This window comes from Lepisosteus oculatus, chromosome 9 (genome assembly GCF_040954835.1).
Source record: "Lepisosteus oculatus isolate fLepOcu1 chromosome 9, fLepOcu1.hap2, whole genome shotgun sequence".
Taxonomy (NCBI): Eukaryota; Metazoa; Chordata; class Actinopteri; order Semionotiformes; family Lepisosteidae; genus Lepisosteus; species Lepisosteus oculatus.
The window spans coordinates 40,458,247-40,475,459 of NC_090704.1; the positions used below are offsets into that span (position 1 = coordinate 40,458,247).

The following is a 17,213-nucleotide window of genomic DNA, read 5'->3' on the forward strand; positions in this document are numbered from 1 at the left end:
AGGAGGGAGAGAAAATGCAAAACATGCCCAAAGTACGATGCTTGAAAAAGCAGTGGTAACACAGTCTATTAATAGCAGCAATGTTGACTGTTGTTTGGCATATTTTACAAAACCAGCAGATTTTGTGAGTTATCATAAAGGGCCAATAATATTTCGTTAAATGTCATGAGATTGTTTGAAATCCATAAACCAAAGATTATAGAAAAATTCAGTGATATTAGTATGATGATTTTAAAACAATTAATCAGTGACTTTTATGATTATAACATTAAATATAAGGTATCAGGCAAAATCTAAAAATGAAATTTAATGACTTAAGGTTTTAAACTGTATGTATGAATGTATTTTTCTAATATTTAGATTTTATAAATCAACTATTAATGTAGTTACTGATGTCTGCTGATTATCGTATACTGTATGCTGTAGTGCTTATTACTTAACAGTAACAGACATGCTCACCTTTTCTCATTTTCCACACTTAAAATGGGAACAGAATGATTTAAAATAACAACAATAATTATTAATATAGATTTTAGAAAGTCATTAAAGTTATGTAGTATTCTAACACTCAGTAATGGCTATTGAATATGATTTTCGAAACACAGATATTGAAACATTTTGTGTTTGAAAAGGTTTTTATTACACCCTGCTTTATCAAGGATGTTTTCCTTGAAATATTCTATATAATTGAGCTAACAAATTTGTGTTCCTTGCTGATGGATAGAGTTTTCATTCCATGTATAAGGTGCACTGCAGGAGCTGGCATGCTGCTGTCTACTTTACACCCCTAATTACAAACGCAGTGCTGTAAGTGAGAATCCAGACTGATAATTTACACCTCCTCTGTGTGTTCTGGAACTCACCACCACTCTGTTGCTTCAATCTGAACTGTAAACACCGTTATGATCTGTTCCCAAACATTATTATTTTGCTCCCTTTCCATTAAATTGAATTGCTTTTCTGCAAAGATCAACAATGCAAAGATTTGTTCCCAGTTTTTGTTAATATTGCCTTTTATTGATCATGGCTCTTGATATTTTTCCACTTGCATTTTATCTGTGCTTCACTTTAATTTGTCCTCACATACTGTTTAATGTGAGTACTGTATGGTGGTGTTCTCTGTAACAAAGCTGTTTTAATCTAAATACACATTGTCTTGAAGTAAAGCAATTATTCTGTTCTCCGTTTTGTATACCATACAATTTTCAGTGAGCGTGCTGTTCTGTGTCATATCTTAATTTGGTGGGAACTCTGATAACCTTTGTACAGAGCCAATGTTGGCTCAGTATTCCCAGCTACAGTACTGCAACCACGAAGCAGTTCTTTTTAGCTCGTAGGCGCTATCTTAGTCCAATACCACAGTCCCAAAATTTTCAATCAGCCATGCTTTTGTGTTGCCAGTTTAACTGGAAACTCTTATATTATACAGTCTGACTGAGTTAGTGGTGACACTATGGTTCTACTTAACTTTCAATGATACTGCTGAAAGGCCAGGCAGCACATTTACATCATGTTTAGTACAGATGACTCATGGCAATTTAAGTTTGGGGTGCCTTCTGTGTGGATGCTGTATGATCACCCCATTTCTTTTAGGCTTTCTTTGGGTGCTCTAGCAAGATTAATTGGTGCCTCTAAATACTCCCTATGTGCTTGCATATGTGCCCTACGATGAACTAGCATCTCATCCACTTTATAGTTCTATTTTGTCCAGAGTTCAGGTTGCTGTAACCCACAAGAATGGGACGTTCTGGTAATGGACGGACAATGAAAAGCTTAGCTTTCAGACTACAGTAGGAGTCAGATTTGGCCATGCTGTGGCCAAGTTGTAATGAAGTCAACCAGCCTAACCAAGATATGTGTATATTATTATGTGTACAGTATATACTATGTTTGTGCATCTACTGTACCTGTAGATGCTGGGTATATACAGTATGTGTACAGTATGTGCATACTTACTAGGAAAATAATCACTTAATAAAAATAATTTTAACTGCTTAAAAGCCAAATAAAGTAGTTTATAAAATAAAACAGTATATAAAATAGGTTTACAGTATAGAAGTATGTAAGAGTTACTATGGCCACACAAATACACATCCCATTCTGAGGCCATAAATTCCACATTTCTCGATTTGCCAGTTGTTCTTTATGTAATTGTTTTGTGTCATTGTTCCCTATCCTCTTCTTCAGGTGTCCAAATGTTTGGAGGAGCCATGGTCTGTGTGTTGTGGGGAAATGGGAGGGGACTATGGGAATTATCTGACTTGTTTCACTTAATTTGGGATTGCAAATCCAGGGTTCTACCATTTTGGTCTGGCTCTCTTCTTTCATGGTCCATGCTTTGTTTTGGTCATATTGGGGACCTGCTTTAAATCAACAGGCTGACATTTGCTTAATGTCTAATTAGCCATGGGTGGGCATGTTCTTTGATTATAGGAAGTGCCTTGGGCTTCAGGCTGTGCAGTTTTGACAAAGCATTCGAGACTGATCAATCATGCCCTGACAGATGGTTCTGTCTAATTTTATCACATTAGATTTTTTTACCCTTTCTTTAAACAAACATATTTTATATTTACTGAGACATTTTCCCTTATTTCTCCCATCTTCTTCACACATGAATTAATAATTGGTTTTGGCTGTTGGCCACACTAAAACAGTGCTTGCACTTAGTTGAATAAAAACATAAGGAATCACCCACAAATTCAAGCTGTTTCTTAAAACCTCTATAAGACTAAAATAAAGGGCGCCAAGTTACCAATGTTTTGGCATCTGTCATCTTCAGTGAGGTGCTCTGCAGACGATAGATATGGATACCTTTGTTTCCAGACTTCAGTTTCCTTTTCTGTTCTTATGGGAAAAGCCCACCTCAAATTGTGTTTATGAATTTAGGAGCAACTATATTAGATCCATCTCCTTTTACCAATTTAAAGTCAATGCCATTTTGCCCTCGCATGTTGGTGTTCTATCAATTATTTGTCAGTTGTCATCCAAAATAAAATTCATTTGTTTGAAATTTAATGCAATTGAACAATTCTAATGGCACAATTTCCCATAACATTGAAACTGAACTGGGTTAAAATTAACTCAAGGTCCTCAAATGTGATTTGAGCTTAGGAGGACATGGCTTCAAATTCTTTAGCACACCAGAGAAACACCAGAGAAATGCTTCAGAGTCTTGGATATGGATTAAATATCTGTTCTTTGTTACTAGGGTTCAGTGTTGGGTTATTGAACATTCTTTACATTGTCCGGCACTGCATTAGACTCTGACTGAAATTCTAAAATGTTTTTTTGATAATCATTGCCTTGGATGTTTGAGACTTAAATAGTGTTCCTTACATGTTAACCATTGAAGAGTCAGTGAGTGTGACCTCTCTTCATTTTATGTGTCAATTGTATTTTTTTGCTTAAAAATCAATAAAAATGAAACAACTATTGAGTTGAATATGTGTGTCTTATGAGGCCAGTAATGCAGGCTATTCAATATTAAATTTCAATTGATAAAAAGGAAAACTCAGTTTTACAGTAATACTCCTCATTGTGAAGAATGAATTTTAGGTTTACTCTGTGCAAGTGGAAAGTGATTAATTGGTTAATTTTGCTACATTGCTTGTTCCAGGAAGAAAACAGCCCTAAACAATTCTATTCAGATTGCCTGCATGACAGACATAATGCAAAGAGCTTGTCTTTTCACTGATTATTACTTTGTCTGAGGTATACAGAGTTTATTGGGTCTAACTGGAGGTCTGTTTAACTTGAGTTCTCTTTGCCTTTTGTCATGCCTGGAGGCTTCAGGATATTGGAGTGAAAATGAATGGGTTCTCCTCAATTTTATTAAACTTGGAGGGTTTTCTTTTTCTTTTCCTTAAAACCAACTTAAACACAGGCCAGATGGCGGAAGGTTTACTTTGTTTAAACCCCAGCATTCCGGCTGCTCAGTCTTCTCCCCATTTGGTATTTTTTATATCCAGCATAGGCCCCTGTGCATTTTGCTCTACAGACGATTCAGCTTAGTGACGACATGTCGAAATTACACTGTGATGACTGGAAGTGCAGAAGGGATTAGAGGGGTCCGTTTGTTTGAAAAGAATTGGCATAGGGTTTTGTGATCTTTACGATTGCTGGATTTTTTTAACACCACTGAGGCAACCGGGTAACTTTATTTCATTCGTTTAAATACGGAACCAAGAAATGGAGAAACAGAAACAAATTTTACTTTTTATTTTTACCATCTTAAGTGTGTCCACTCTTAGGATTATAAAAGTGTAAACCGAAAAGGGATGGAACCTTTTAAAATTGCTTAATGTATTATTCCATGGAGACGGAAGATAAATTGATTTGCTTTTCCCATATGGGCAATGTTAAATCACATATTTTTTATGTTTTGAGGTTATGAAATAGAATCTTCTTGGCATCACTGGTGTGGTAAAAGGGGTGTGAGAAAATGAGCTCATGTTTGAGAGTTGATCATTTCCAATCATATTTTTAAAACGTGATGTAGAAAACAATGGTTAATTTCACAATTTTGTTGTGCACTTAAATACTTTCACCAAAACATTCCAGGATGATGTGTTTTTAATCTATATTATAACACTTACGGGATTGTTCCATCCAGAGGCACATTACTCTCATGCAATAAAGGGCAAAAACACATTGTTTCACTGTGCAGTCTGCTCCAGGTCACTAAAGTAACAAAATTTGTAGAGGATTTGCTTAATGAGCTTTTCCCAGTTTTAGTAACTTGTTACCTGGAAAGATCGTTGTGAAATGTTTCTTGATGCAAGATGTGATTTGTGCTCAAATCATTATATATGCAGAATTCCTGACTAGTTAATACCTAAGACCTGTCTACAGTACTGACTTTATCAGATGGCTTTCATTCTCCTGGCTCTTAAAAGTCACATGAATCTACATGCTGAAAGAATAATGCCTTCATTATGGATCTCATTAGTGTGGGGGTTAAAGGTCACAAAACAATCAAGATTACATTGTGTTTAGTGACATACCTCTGCTTTCATTACTGATAATTGTAGTGTCTTCTGGTCTAGGGTGGGCTTATGAAAACCTGATTATAATATTAATGTGTTTTGTCCATTTGTCTTAGCTTTTCTGTGAGTGAATTGAGCCATATCTATTTATACCTGTTACCTGTACCTATATTTACACACAGGAAGAAAACCTTGCATGTCTGATCTTTTTATACTTGTCTTGAGGTTTAATAGAAAATTAGTAAAAGAAAAGATGCTTTCAATATGAAATCACGTATTAGCATCCCTGCATCAAATTGCTACTTGCTGGCCGTGGCTCAAATGCATGATCTATGACACCTGCATCACGAGCTTGTAGTTTAGAATTTAGACTCCATGTCTGCTTCCATGTCTCCTTTTTCATTTACCGCTGCCTGGCAGGTCACCCTCTTCTTTTACCCCTTGAAAAGAGAGCAGCCAGTCCTTGAGTCCTTCAATGCACAGTTTCCTCAGAGGGAAACTGAATATAAACCAGCAACAATGGTAGGGGTGCAGGGGGAATAGGACCGAACAGCCATTTAGCAGGTGCACCGAAGTGGCTCCTTGCTGTTCCCACACATATCACTCAGCTGTACCAGGAGCCCCGGGGACTACCTTTGAATTGTCATTAAAGATCGGGTATCGATCAATTAAAAGGAGAACAAGGGGGGTCCAGGACCGTGTAGTGTCCGGTCCCCCCTGCTTTCTTTCACAGAATGCTCATTTGCAACTTTATCTGTGTTGCTGCTTATAATTATTGTGTTCAGGCTGGGATGGAGATGCTATCTAGCGTGGCTGTGAGAAACTTCCATGGCATTTAACTCTGGCTTTTGTTGCAGGCAGTCAGGGTTGTCAGGTATGAAGTCACCTGGTCAGCCAGCTGGAGGGCCTTGTGAGTATACGTTATCTACAGGCAGTGTATGGGTCATGATGATGATGGTGGAGGGGAGGAGGAGGGTTCAAGCAGTGTGGAGGCAGCGACAGAACACTGCCAGGTGGCGTACTGGGCTAGTGAACCTGCCTTTCTGCTCTGGTGGCCCTGTTGCACGTCTGGCTTCGATTGCACGTGGGACAAGTCTTGAGGTTTACACTTAATCCCTAAGTCCAAGCTGCGTATGACTTTTCAGCAAGGCTTAGTCATTTATGCCTGAAGAAAGCTTAGGATCCGGAGGCATTAATGGTGATTGAATCTAAATCCATTCTTATATGTCATACACAAACTCACTTAGAGAGGAAACAAAATTGAAAGCTTTCGTAGTTTGCCCCAGCTGCTATAGAAAAATGGCTGTCATTGCTAAGCAACAGCAGCATTACTGCAAGTTTACCGGCCAGGTGTGGAGGAGGATGGGAGCCTGATGAAATCAAGACTGCCCCAAGGGGAGAAATTGTATAATACCACACAGGAGGGAGAGCAGGACTGATACTGAATAAGGAAGGAGAAGCTAATTCTGCAAATGGGGATAAAGCCTAGCTACAGCCTCCAAGGCAGATCTTGCTGTTGCTTCACAATTTATACAAGTTGCAGGTCAAGGCCTCATTAGAGCATAATTTCAAGAATGTGTTTTTTCCATGTTTCGTCAGCAACTTACAACCTGTACTAATAAACATGATTGTTCGTTTTGAGCTTAATATGCTTTACAATCTGATGTTCCCTACTAACTCTAGCACATACTGTATGTCAAAAGAAATGGGCTTCATTGCATTATTTTGTTATTGAGACCACCAATTACACATTTTTGTCTAAGCTAAGGTTACATTTGAAGAAAAGTACCAAATTACTCTGAACTCTGAACTTAGCAATAATTTATCATGGCAATTATTAAAATGTCACTAAAAAGAGTAACTGCAGTTCATGCCCTTAATTAACATTTCCCTTCATATCAGTGAAATGGAAAGGTGTTGGTTTATAAATAATTGCTGTTGGTCCTAAGACATTGATCACAATGTGTGACACCGATAATTGCGTTCGTGGTTGAGACTAAGTGAGTAGAAGAATTTCCCTGACATAATATAGTGGACTGTGTGAGTTGTGAGATAGCAGGAAACTAGAGCTGTAGAGCTGTTCTTACAGAGTCTGTGCAGTTCCCTTGTAGCTGGTTTCAGATCAGCCTGGATGGAGTATGAAGGCTGCCCAGAAGATGGTGGCAAAAAATAGCTCATTTTAAAGAGAATCAAACATATCTAGAAATATACAGTATAATTAGAAGCAGGGGCTTCCTTGGTGGATCAACCAGTACAAATGTTCTTGAAAGCGTAGGCTGAGCTCAATGACTCCACATGGGTTCGAACCTGGGTCACGTCAATACTAGACTCTGACCGGGGTTTCCCTAGAGGTGGCGCTCAATTAGCTGAGTGCTGCTGATGGTAGGCTGGAATTAGTTGGCCAAGGTTTTCTTGGCTCTTAGCAACAGGATGACCCCTATAGGCTCGTGATGCTGCTGGGGAGGTACTTGTCTTTCCTCTGGTCGGTGCTGAACATCTGGTAATTGAGAAATACAGCAGTCCTATTTCTCATGCAATCATCTCCAGTTGCCGTGGTTGGATAGTCACAGGAACATCTTTGTATGCAACTTTGATTTGTATCCTCTGGGCCTTAGATTGTTTTCAAAGATGACCATAATGTCCAGTATAATTTAGCTGTCGGACATGGACAAGAGTGAAGACTGATGTGTAATGGAGTACTGTTTTTTGGGGAAAATTTGGGCTGCTGCATGCTTCAAAGGGGAGGAACAGATTTTCTGGATATATAGTTTGGATAACAGTGGCCAGCACTATAGAAGTTGTATATTTTACTTCATATGAAAGTAAACACAAATAGTAATCATTAATTTCCAATACATGTTTTAAACATTTTTTCTCAGTATATGGCTCTGTTACAAAGTATTTACGGCGTATTTTACTTGAATATGTTACAATCAACTATGTAAGTGCACCAAGACAGAACATTTCCCTTAATGCTATCCACTGTGTATGCAGTACTCAGACTAGGAACTGCCCTGTAATAAATAACCTAGACCAATACTTTGTAATGCCTTTTACAGTGCATTTTCTTCTTAATCCTTCCAGGCTTATGTTTTTTTTGCTGCAGTCAACAGTTCCTGTTGCCATTACACTTGCTTCAAAACAGAGTTCTTTGTACAGATTGCATTAAAAAGTGAAAGGAATGCAGAAAAGCATTTTAATGGCATTTCTGGGCTGTGCTAAGCTCTACTCTAGCCTGCTTCTCCATGTCTGTGTTGTAAACATGCCTGGAGTCAAAAAACAGGTTTATATAATATTGAAGCCTTGGCTGGTAAAGAAGTTAAAATTAATAAACACAAAACCCAAAATGTAATCTTAATGATTTCAAACAATATATTTGCCTACATACAGTATTAGACTTTTCTGTTTTCCTAACTGTTTATCTGCTTCATGTTTTAACATAAAAAATTAAATGTGATGTCAAAAATAGATAAGATAAAGAAAATAAGGATCACAGATGTACATGCTTTATAAAAAGCTTGTTACTGTGCTCACTACTTAAAGCTGCTGTTTTAAGAGTAATATAGATTTCAGCTGACCATAAAGGCTGATACTGATGCAGAAAAAACACCCACATTCTTGTTCATTTTATTTATATATAGAATATTGCATTACAGCAGGGGTCTGGTTCTGCGGATTCCCAAAATACTTAATCAAGATTGGCAGCCTCTGTGGCTATTGATGAATCAATCAAGTAATCTGTTTAATTAACTGGACTCTGGTCTTTGAAGACTGGGGTCAGGAATTTAACATTTCACTCCTAATTATCTGTAAATTACTTTATTTAACACATCACCTGTTTAATTTATCACAATTGAACTATTCCACATCAGTAGAAGTGGGTGATTTAATGGTGATGTAAAAAACTGCTGGAGTATGGCACTCCAGGACGAGGGTTGGAAATCCCAGGTTTATTGCAGGCAATAAAGTATAAGCATATTCTTTTCTTACAATTTCTCTCAAATTCTTATTAAGCTCTTTATAAATTGGCATACCATTCATTTGCCAACTGTGTCAGTCAGCTACTGATACAAACTTTTATCTCAATCTGAATTCCTGAAAGGTAGTTGGTGGGTGACCCCTTACTTTCAGCAGTTAGGAAGTAATCCTTATGTGTCCTCATCTTTTTCCACTCAAATGATTAAAGAAATTCTCCCTTCAGAGAATCGCTGGATAAGGACATATCCCTTTCCTCCTTATTGACAGATTGTGAAGTAGATGAGCAGCAACCTGCAATTTCTGTGACAAGACAGCTAACAAATGAAGCCGTCACCGCGTCTGATGGTCACACAAAGATGAATACAAAGAGGTCTTCAGAAACAGCAAAAGGATGTCAAAAGGTACTTGCATCTGTAAACAGAGGGAGAACCCTTCTAAAAAGCAGTAGGTCTTAAATTTCAGAAGAGTTAAATGGTGGTCAAGGCTTACATGTGCTGTAGCATTGTTTTGAAAACAATAGATTCACCCAGTTAGTACCACCTGTTATGCTGACCCTAAACACAACCTCCTAAAGGGAGATCACTTCCGAAAAAGCAATTGAAATCCCAAATCATTGGTTTTGTAGTGAAAGAGGATTGTAATGCAAGCTATAATATTATTTTTAGTAGCATTAAAAAGATACAAAAGAACTGCTCACAGGAAATTCTGAACTACACTTTCAATTTATTTGCAGTTATATCTGAACTGCATTGTTCAATGGCTTTAATGAAAGAAACCATACGCAACATGTTGCTAGTAATTTACATTTTATCATTTACTTGATTTATTTTTTAAACAATATGAAATATTTTCCTACTACAGCTTTAACCTTAATCCAAAACAAACTGCCTCCAAGATAAAATTCTGCAATCAATTTTTTCAAGAGGCAATACAATATGGCTAGTACTAGGGTCTACATCCCTGCTCCTAGAGAGTTATTGTGGGTGCAGGGTTTGTTCCAGGTCTAAATGACTTAATTGGATTAATCAGTTGGTTAATTGGGTAGTATTGTTGTGGGTTTCTGATCTCAGCTCACTGACCATTGAAAGCATCAGGGAATGGTACTTAATGTAAGTGTGTAATTCACTATATATATATAGTTTCATCTAGTGGACTATATTTTTTCAGTCAAAGCTATCTATAAGCCCTTCAGGTCTGTAGATGTGTGGTATAGCAAACTAAAAGATAAATAGATAAATCAACAGTTGTTTTTTATACATGTAACCTTTCTGTAAATGTAATATGATTAAAAATGCATACATACAGTAAATGTGTTTCTATATTGAAATTATATTTTCTGTATTCGCCACACTGTGGCTAAGGATCTGCACCTGTGACTGGAAGGTTGCCGGTTCAAATCCCATGGCCGGCAGAGGAATCCTACTCTGTTGGGCCCCTGAGCAAGGCCCTTAACCCCAACTGCTCCAGGGGTGCTGTATAAATGGCTGACCCCAAGCTTCTCTCTCCCTGCCTGTGTGTCTCATGGAGAGCAAGCTGAGGTATGTGAAAAGACAAATTGCTAATGCAAGAAATTGTATATGGCTAATAAAGTGATTTTATAAATGACATGGGAAAAATGTACTTGTGATCAATTGCAGGTGATGAGAAAATAAGGCCACCAGCATAAGTTTCCTTTACTGATCAGATTGCTTAATTAATCAATAACTGGTATATGCTCCGAATCTTCAGACAAAGGTGGTTTAGTGAAGTGGTACCCAGCCCTGGTTCTGGGGGACTCTGTCTGCTGGTTTTCATTCCAGCTGAACTCTAATTATCAGTGCTAATTGTTTTATCTGTTTCCTTGTTCATCTGTTTCTGTACTTGGATCTTGCTGTTTTTAAAAATCCTCCTTCAAACTTGTATTGTTTCCAATTACAAGAACATACATGTATTCTCAACTTGCATTTGAGAGTGTTTTCCTTGATCCTTTATGTGATCAATTTATGATGAACAGAGAGAACTGGGAATGATAATGTATCAAATGCTGAACATTTTGTTTCCTTTTCAGGAAGCCCGATTGGTTATCTTTCAAATAAACTGCCTGAATCAGGGGAGTTCAAAACCTCCTGAAATGAGTACAGGTTTGATGCCATTTATGAATTCCAATTAACTTTTTAGGACATTAAAGCAATTTTAAAAATATGCCTCAAAAAGTCAATTGAAATCAATTAGTGATTAAGAACTTGTCAAGAACAAAAACCAGAAGAGTCAGTGGTCCCCAGTCCCCCCAGGACCAGGTCTGGAAACTACTGGGTGACCTAGAAAATTTTCCATCTTGGGGCTTTCTGGGCCAATGTTAGGGACCCCGCTCTAAAGCCTTTACATTTGTAATTAATGCTTGCAATCATGCGGTTTTATGAAGTTTGCTTAGTGTCCTGTTTAAATGGAATACATCAGTTATACATAAATTTACATATGCGTAGATATATATAATGTCTGTGTGTCTATGTGTTACATGTTTAATTCATACATACATAATATATTTAACTCAGTGTTTTCCTTTTGGGAGTAAACCAGATTTTTTTAGTTCATTTCAATTTATAAGAATCAACCGAATGGAAATTTTTTTTAGTTTTTTTTTTTTGGTCGGGCAGTTTTATGGCTACAAAAACAAAATTTGTGGTTTCGACGGTTGAGGTTTGATGCAAACGGCTGTGGAACCTTTTATGCAACCTGGCGTCCAGGAGACTAAAGAAAATATTTTGCTTTCCACCCTTTTGAGCCTTTTAGCCTCTGCTAAGGGAAAAGCGCGTGTTTGAAAACCGCACGGAGAAACTAAAAATCCACAAGGTCAAATGTCCTAAGTAGGCTGCATGCCAGTTTTATTCCATAAGCAGTTCACACACACGGACTGGCCACGGCCTCAGAAAAATAAAGGCTAACATGAGTGATCCATGAGAGCATAAGAGGGTATTTCAGAGGAGAAACACTGCAGATCGCCCAAGAAGATTAGGTGTGTGCTGTAAGGCTTGTGTAAATCTCCTCCTAATTGGTTGGGGAATTTGAAAATAAAATAATTTGTGAGGCCTCAGCTTATTATGGTTGCTCAGCTAATGCATAAACACAGTGTCTGTAGATCCCTATAAGTGCCATCAGTGATCAGATACGAGGCCCTGACCCTCAATACCAACAGTGGCTCATTGTAGTGACATTAAGTAATAGGTGGTATAGTATGGCTGTGAAATCTAACTCTTGAGTTGAAAACCTATTGTTACAATTGAAACTGTGTGTATGCTTAGTAAAGATTTTGTGAAGGTTGCAAATGGAGTTTTATTTGTGACTATCAGGTGTATTAATGAAAAAGACCTCCATACATTTCTAAGAAAAATGATAGATGCTTCATACAGTAGATATACAGTAGATGTTATAATTAATTGTTAAATGAATAATCAACAATATTGACATACAATTTTGTCCAACTGACATTTCATTTTGAATACTAAAATTAAAAGCATCTTGTGGTCTTCATTTGACTTGAAATCAAATGAAGACCATATGTTGGTCAATCAATGATGTCAGTGACTTTTATTTTGGTGCTCTTCACAGGTCAGTATAACCAATGCATGTACAGTAGTGACTTAGACTGCAGTTTTAAATTGTACAATTGTATGAAAGCAAAACAATGATGTGATAATATCTTATTTCTTAGTGCTAATTATGTTTGTTTTATATTATAATATGAAGAAAGGGCAAAATAAATACTGCCAATGCAAATGGAGCTATGGATTACTGTGCGACTAGTAAGTACCAAAACAAATCAATACGATTAAACCTGTCTATGTGGGTAGAAAATTAAACAGCAGATGTTTAAATGTTGATTTATGTCAAATAATAAATCAGATTATGGAGAAATGTCTTGATTTAAAATAAAATGTCAGGTTGTAAGAAAATTTCTTTCCTTTGAAAAACAATGCAGAACATTAATAAAATATCAGTGTCAACAGCAGTTTAGATGTACTGTAGCATTATTCTGTTTCATTCTGTTTAATGTTTTATTCACTAGGGAAGATGTTGTGAATGCTTTTAAGATACTTTTGATTGAACATGTACATTTTGGTTAGTGGTTTTCTTTATTTTATCCGTCTTCCAGCAAAACGGGGTATCTTAATTTTTACTCTGGGATTGTTCACATGAATAAATAGAGATCTGACTTTTTGTCTCAAACTCCTATAAAGTGACTAATCTGACCCAAAATAAGTGTGGCCAAGCTCTGTTCTTATACTTCACAGAATTGCTTTTGCTTGCATTTTTTATATTAAAACATCTTATCAGAGGAAAAGAAATTCACTACATTATCTTGGCTATCAGAAGCAATAAGACAATATTACTGTACACTGTATATCTACAGAGTCATTAATTGTGGAGGATTTAACATCAATTCATGGATTAACAATCTCTCAGTCTGGGAAATCAGCATTCCTTTCTTTGGCTGCTTGTTAGGCTGCTTGTTTTTTGTAGATGGTGATTTGATCTGTACATACAAAACAAGCAGAAGAAAGAGGCAAAGGCTTCAATAACTTAGCAAGAACACAGTGTGCAAAAGTCCACACTTAAGCCTGTGCTGGCTCTCGTCACTAGAATTTTAAATTCTACTGACATCAGCCAGGGACTGGACGCAAATACACATACTAATACTGGAAAAAGAAAGGTTTTGTTTGACACGTAAAGGGTGGATGCCAGTGAGGGCTCTCCCCATTAAATACAGTACACGTAGACCTACAGCATGGTCAGTCTGGTATGAGGAGGTATACAATTAAAGATGCCTTCTTCTAGAGAAAGGAAAAAGAAACTTGAACATTTTAATGCAGTGTTATTGCAGGTGCGTGTGGAAATCTCTGTAGTGATGATGTGAGCTCACCACAAAACAAGAAAAACAAGCCTACATTCCCCACACATGGCAAGAAATCCGAAAACAGACACCCCAGTCAGATGCGATCCAGTACAATGTTATCAAACCAGCCAAGCCAGATAAGAAAACAATTTAAGAATCTTTTTAGTTTTACTCCTTTCTCAAAAGCTTTTGGTCAGGTTCAGTAATGTAGTGCCTTGCATCTACATTTCTATAATTGTATAGGAATTCCAATATACACTGATAGCAGACATGTCAATGAGAGGCCTACACATTCTACAAACATCTATCCCAATTTAACTTCACTAGGAATAAATAATCACTAGGGTTAACCTCCTGGCCAGAGGATGAGGAGGCTGGTTTCCTACTGTATGTAGAGAGAGGAATGACCAATGGGCAGCTGCAAAGGTGGAGGTGAGATGCAAATAGATGTATGTGTGGGAGTGAAGGGGATCATGTACAGTATTTATAATGTTTTAGGTGAGGAAATGACTTCAGGAATGATAATGAATTACTGACAGCTGAGTCTGATTGAACTTGGCTGTTGTCATCCCTCCCAATCTTTCGTTATAAACACCATTTAGCATGTACTGATATTCTGATGGCATCACAGATGTCATTGTTCACACTTTTTCATCGCAGATTTTAGCTGTTCCTAACCAAGGCAAAGCTTCTCAGTTAATTTTGTTCTCCTGGGCTTCATGCTTCACTCAGCTGCCTCTTCCAGTACCTAATCTGTAGCAAAGGCTTCAACATTCATACATGTCACTGTTGGTTTAATTAACAGAGAACTACAAGCAAACTATGTCTTACACTTTTAAAGGTCAACTAATGCGTAACACAGTGTTTATATAAACAATGCTCTTAACAATTAACAAATTGACAGTTAGTAAATTAATCTGGATTTCTTACACTGCCTGAAATGAAAATACTATCCCACTGGGTGAACGGTATAGATTTAGGGAGGTACTGTTGTACGGGCTAGTATAATAGGGCTTTACAAAAATACATGAAATATCGGCATTGAAAATTCATATACAAAATTTCCCTTTGTAAAGAGGGTTTAACTACATTTTGAAGTTTGAAGTGAAATTGTTCTTATGTTTAAAACTCTTAATGATTAACACCAAATGTTTAAAATATGCTTTATTACGTACATATATTATATACCCCCCTGGCTTTAGTTATCAATCTTAAAACTCAATCTTTAAAGGGATTTGTTCCTGTTAATAATTATATATTACCATATTTTTGAGTACTTTGTGAATAATTTGATTTCTCTGTTGTGATCTTTGTGTTTTTGTATTTTGTCTTTTAAAAATATGAGAGGCACTCCCACATGCCAACTTTAGCTTTCTCGTCTCTCGTTGCAGTCTGCCAGACCTCATAGTTTCATCTCACACGAATTGTTTGACCATGCCTACTGTTCTTCCTGAACATACTGTCATTAGAGTGACATCACCTCAATACACCAACAGGTACTTTGCTTCGTTGCTCCTAATGAAAACAGGAGCTGACCACGTACACAAAAGGAATGCTAGAGTCATTTCCTTGTGCATCATCAGCCAAAGCAACAGGATGCCACAGCTTTGTGTATGTGTTTCAGCATACAGTACCATCCAGACACTCATAATGTCACTTTACTTCTTCCCTTTAAACAGTGTGGAAAAAAATATAATTTAGAAATGAAACAGCTAATCCTTGGTTACAAATGTTCGTTGCTGTATTAAAGAATCGACAAACAATGCAGAAGTCTCGTTTACAATTCTCGAAATTCACATGAATGATTTTCCTTTCAAGAGAGCTTCAAAAAGTTTCAATAAAGTGTACATGCTCTCATTGTTGTGAGAAAAGTAGAAAAGGACAGCAGTTACTTTGTGGTATGTTAAGTGGCTAAGAGACATACTGTAGAGGCTTAATTTTGTGGTCCTTAAAGCTTTGTCTCCAGAGCCTCTCATACCTAGTAAGCCAAAGATGTTTGATGGTCTTAAGCTAGCCCCTAGTGGACATCAATCTACATCACAAAACACCTCAGGCTATTTAAAACATTTGGAAATTAGTCCTTATGCAGGATGTAGGCAGCATGTCAAAATTATTACCTGGATTCTGCAGAAATATATACCATAGTAGTCTTTCCATAGTAGTATTTTTTTGTATGACATATTCATTCATTTTAAAGTGTGCAATCAGAAAATAAAGAACATTGCAAAAAATCCAAATGCTTTAATGTATGAATATGAAGACAAATCTACATTTAGGAAGACTCTTTATTCTGTTTCAAAGGCCCTTCAAGGCTTTGATGGAGTGATGCTTAAAGAAATATTGAACCTATTACTTAATACGTCGTGTATTGTTTTGCTGCTTAGTTTGCTAATGTTTCTCTTCTTTTTGTTTAAACACAGCTAAACATACAGCATACCGCCAGAAAATGAAACACAGTAACCTGTTCCGCTTACTTGATCCCTCTGGTGATATGCTCGGTGAGATGGGCCAGGTACTGTGGCTCATTAACACCTTCACACATTGCGGGAGGATTCCAGACACACAATGTTTTTGCAGCAAATTCCTCATTACTATCCCATCGTAAACTTTCCAGCAGTGCCCTGTCTCTGATTATAGTGTCAGCTGTGACTCAGCTGTGAGAGCACTTTAGACTAAGACGCCCACTGACAAGCACATGGAAAAGTTGCACAACTTGGGGGAAGGGGGTGCATCGTGGACACAACACCATTAGCAAACCATTCAATGGCTCTGTACACTCTACTGAACTGGTAATAAAGTCTGCTGTAGTTACATCTCTTTGCTCCACAGTGTCATGCATGTGCTCACTGAGCAGAATCTCAAGTAATGACAAGTGCATGATACTGATTGCACCAGTTAAAAAGGTTATGGGCTCAAGTGGGACTACTTAAAATCACTGTAAATCCTGGAATGGCATAAGCCATTAGGATTTTTCTTTTCTTATCCCTGCTGTGTGAAGAACAAAATCTTCAAGCAAATCAGCAAGTACTGTGATAATTTTTAATTCCTCATAGCACAGTTGACTGTTTTTCTTTTTATCATCTCAAATCCACTTTAGTTGAAAAAGTACAGCCAAAAGTAAAATACAGTATTTGCAGTTGTGTCTGCAGTGACAGTTTCATAGAAAAATATGGACAGCAAATATAATGCGAACAAGGAAATGAAAGGTATGAAATACTGTTCATTACAAATCTGAGAAAGGTCTAAAAACTGAAATTCACATACAGTGCAGCTCTTTTTTAGTCATCACATTCTTTGTCCTGCACACAATGTCCTGTGATCTGCTTACTTTACTGGCATAAGAATGAACAAGTTAGTTAAGAATCTGAAAAAAAATCCTG

The 17,213-nt window shown here is 37.1% G+C and overlaps 1 long non-coding RNA gene across 2 annotated transcripts in view; it reads left to right on the forward strand.

Annotated features, from left to right (window-relative positions):
- Positions 1 to 10,505, forward strand: part of LOC107078485 (uncharacterized) — a 49,635-nt gene extending 39,130 nt beyond the window's left edge. For both annotated transcript variants that reach the window (XR_001479410.2, XR_001479409.2), the window contains 2 exons: positions 9,231 to 9,364; positions 10,325 to 10,505. This is a non-coding gene — a long non-coding RNA (uncharacterized lncRNA). The remainder of the gene's footprint in view (positions 1 to 9,230; positions 9,365 to 10,324) is intronic.
- Positions 10,506 to 17,213: the final 6,708 nt, after the last annotated feature.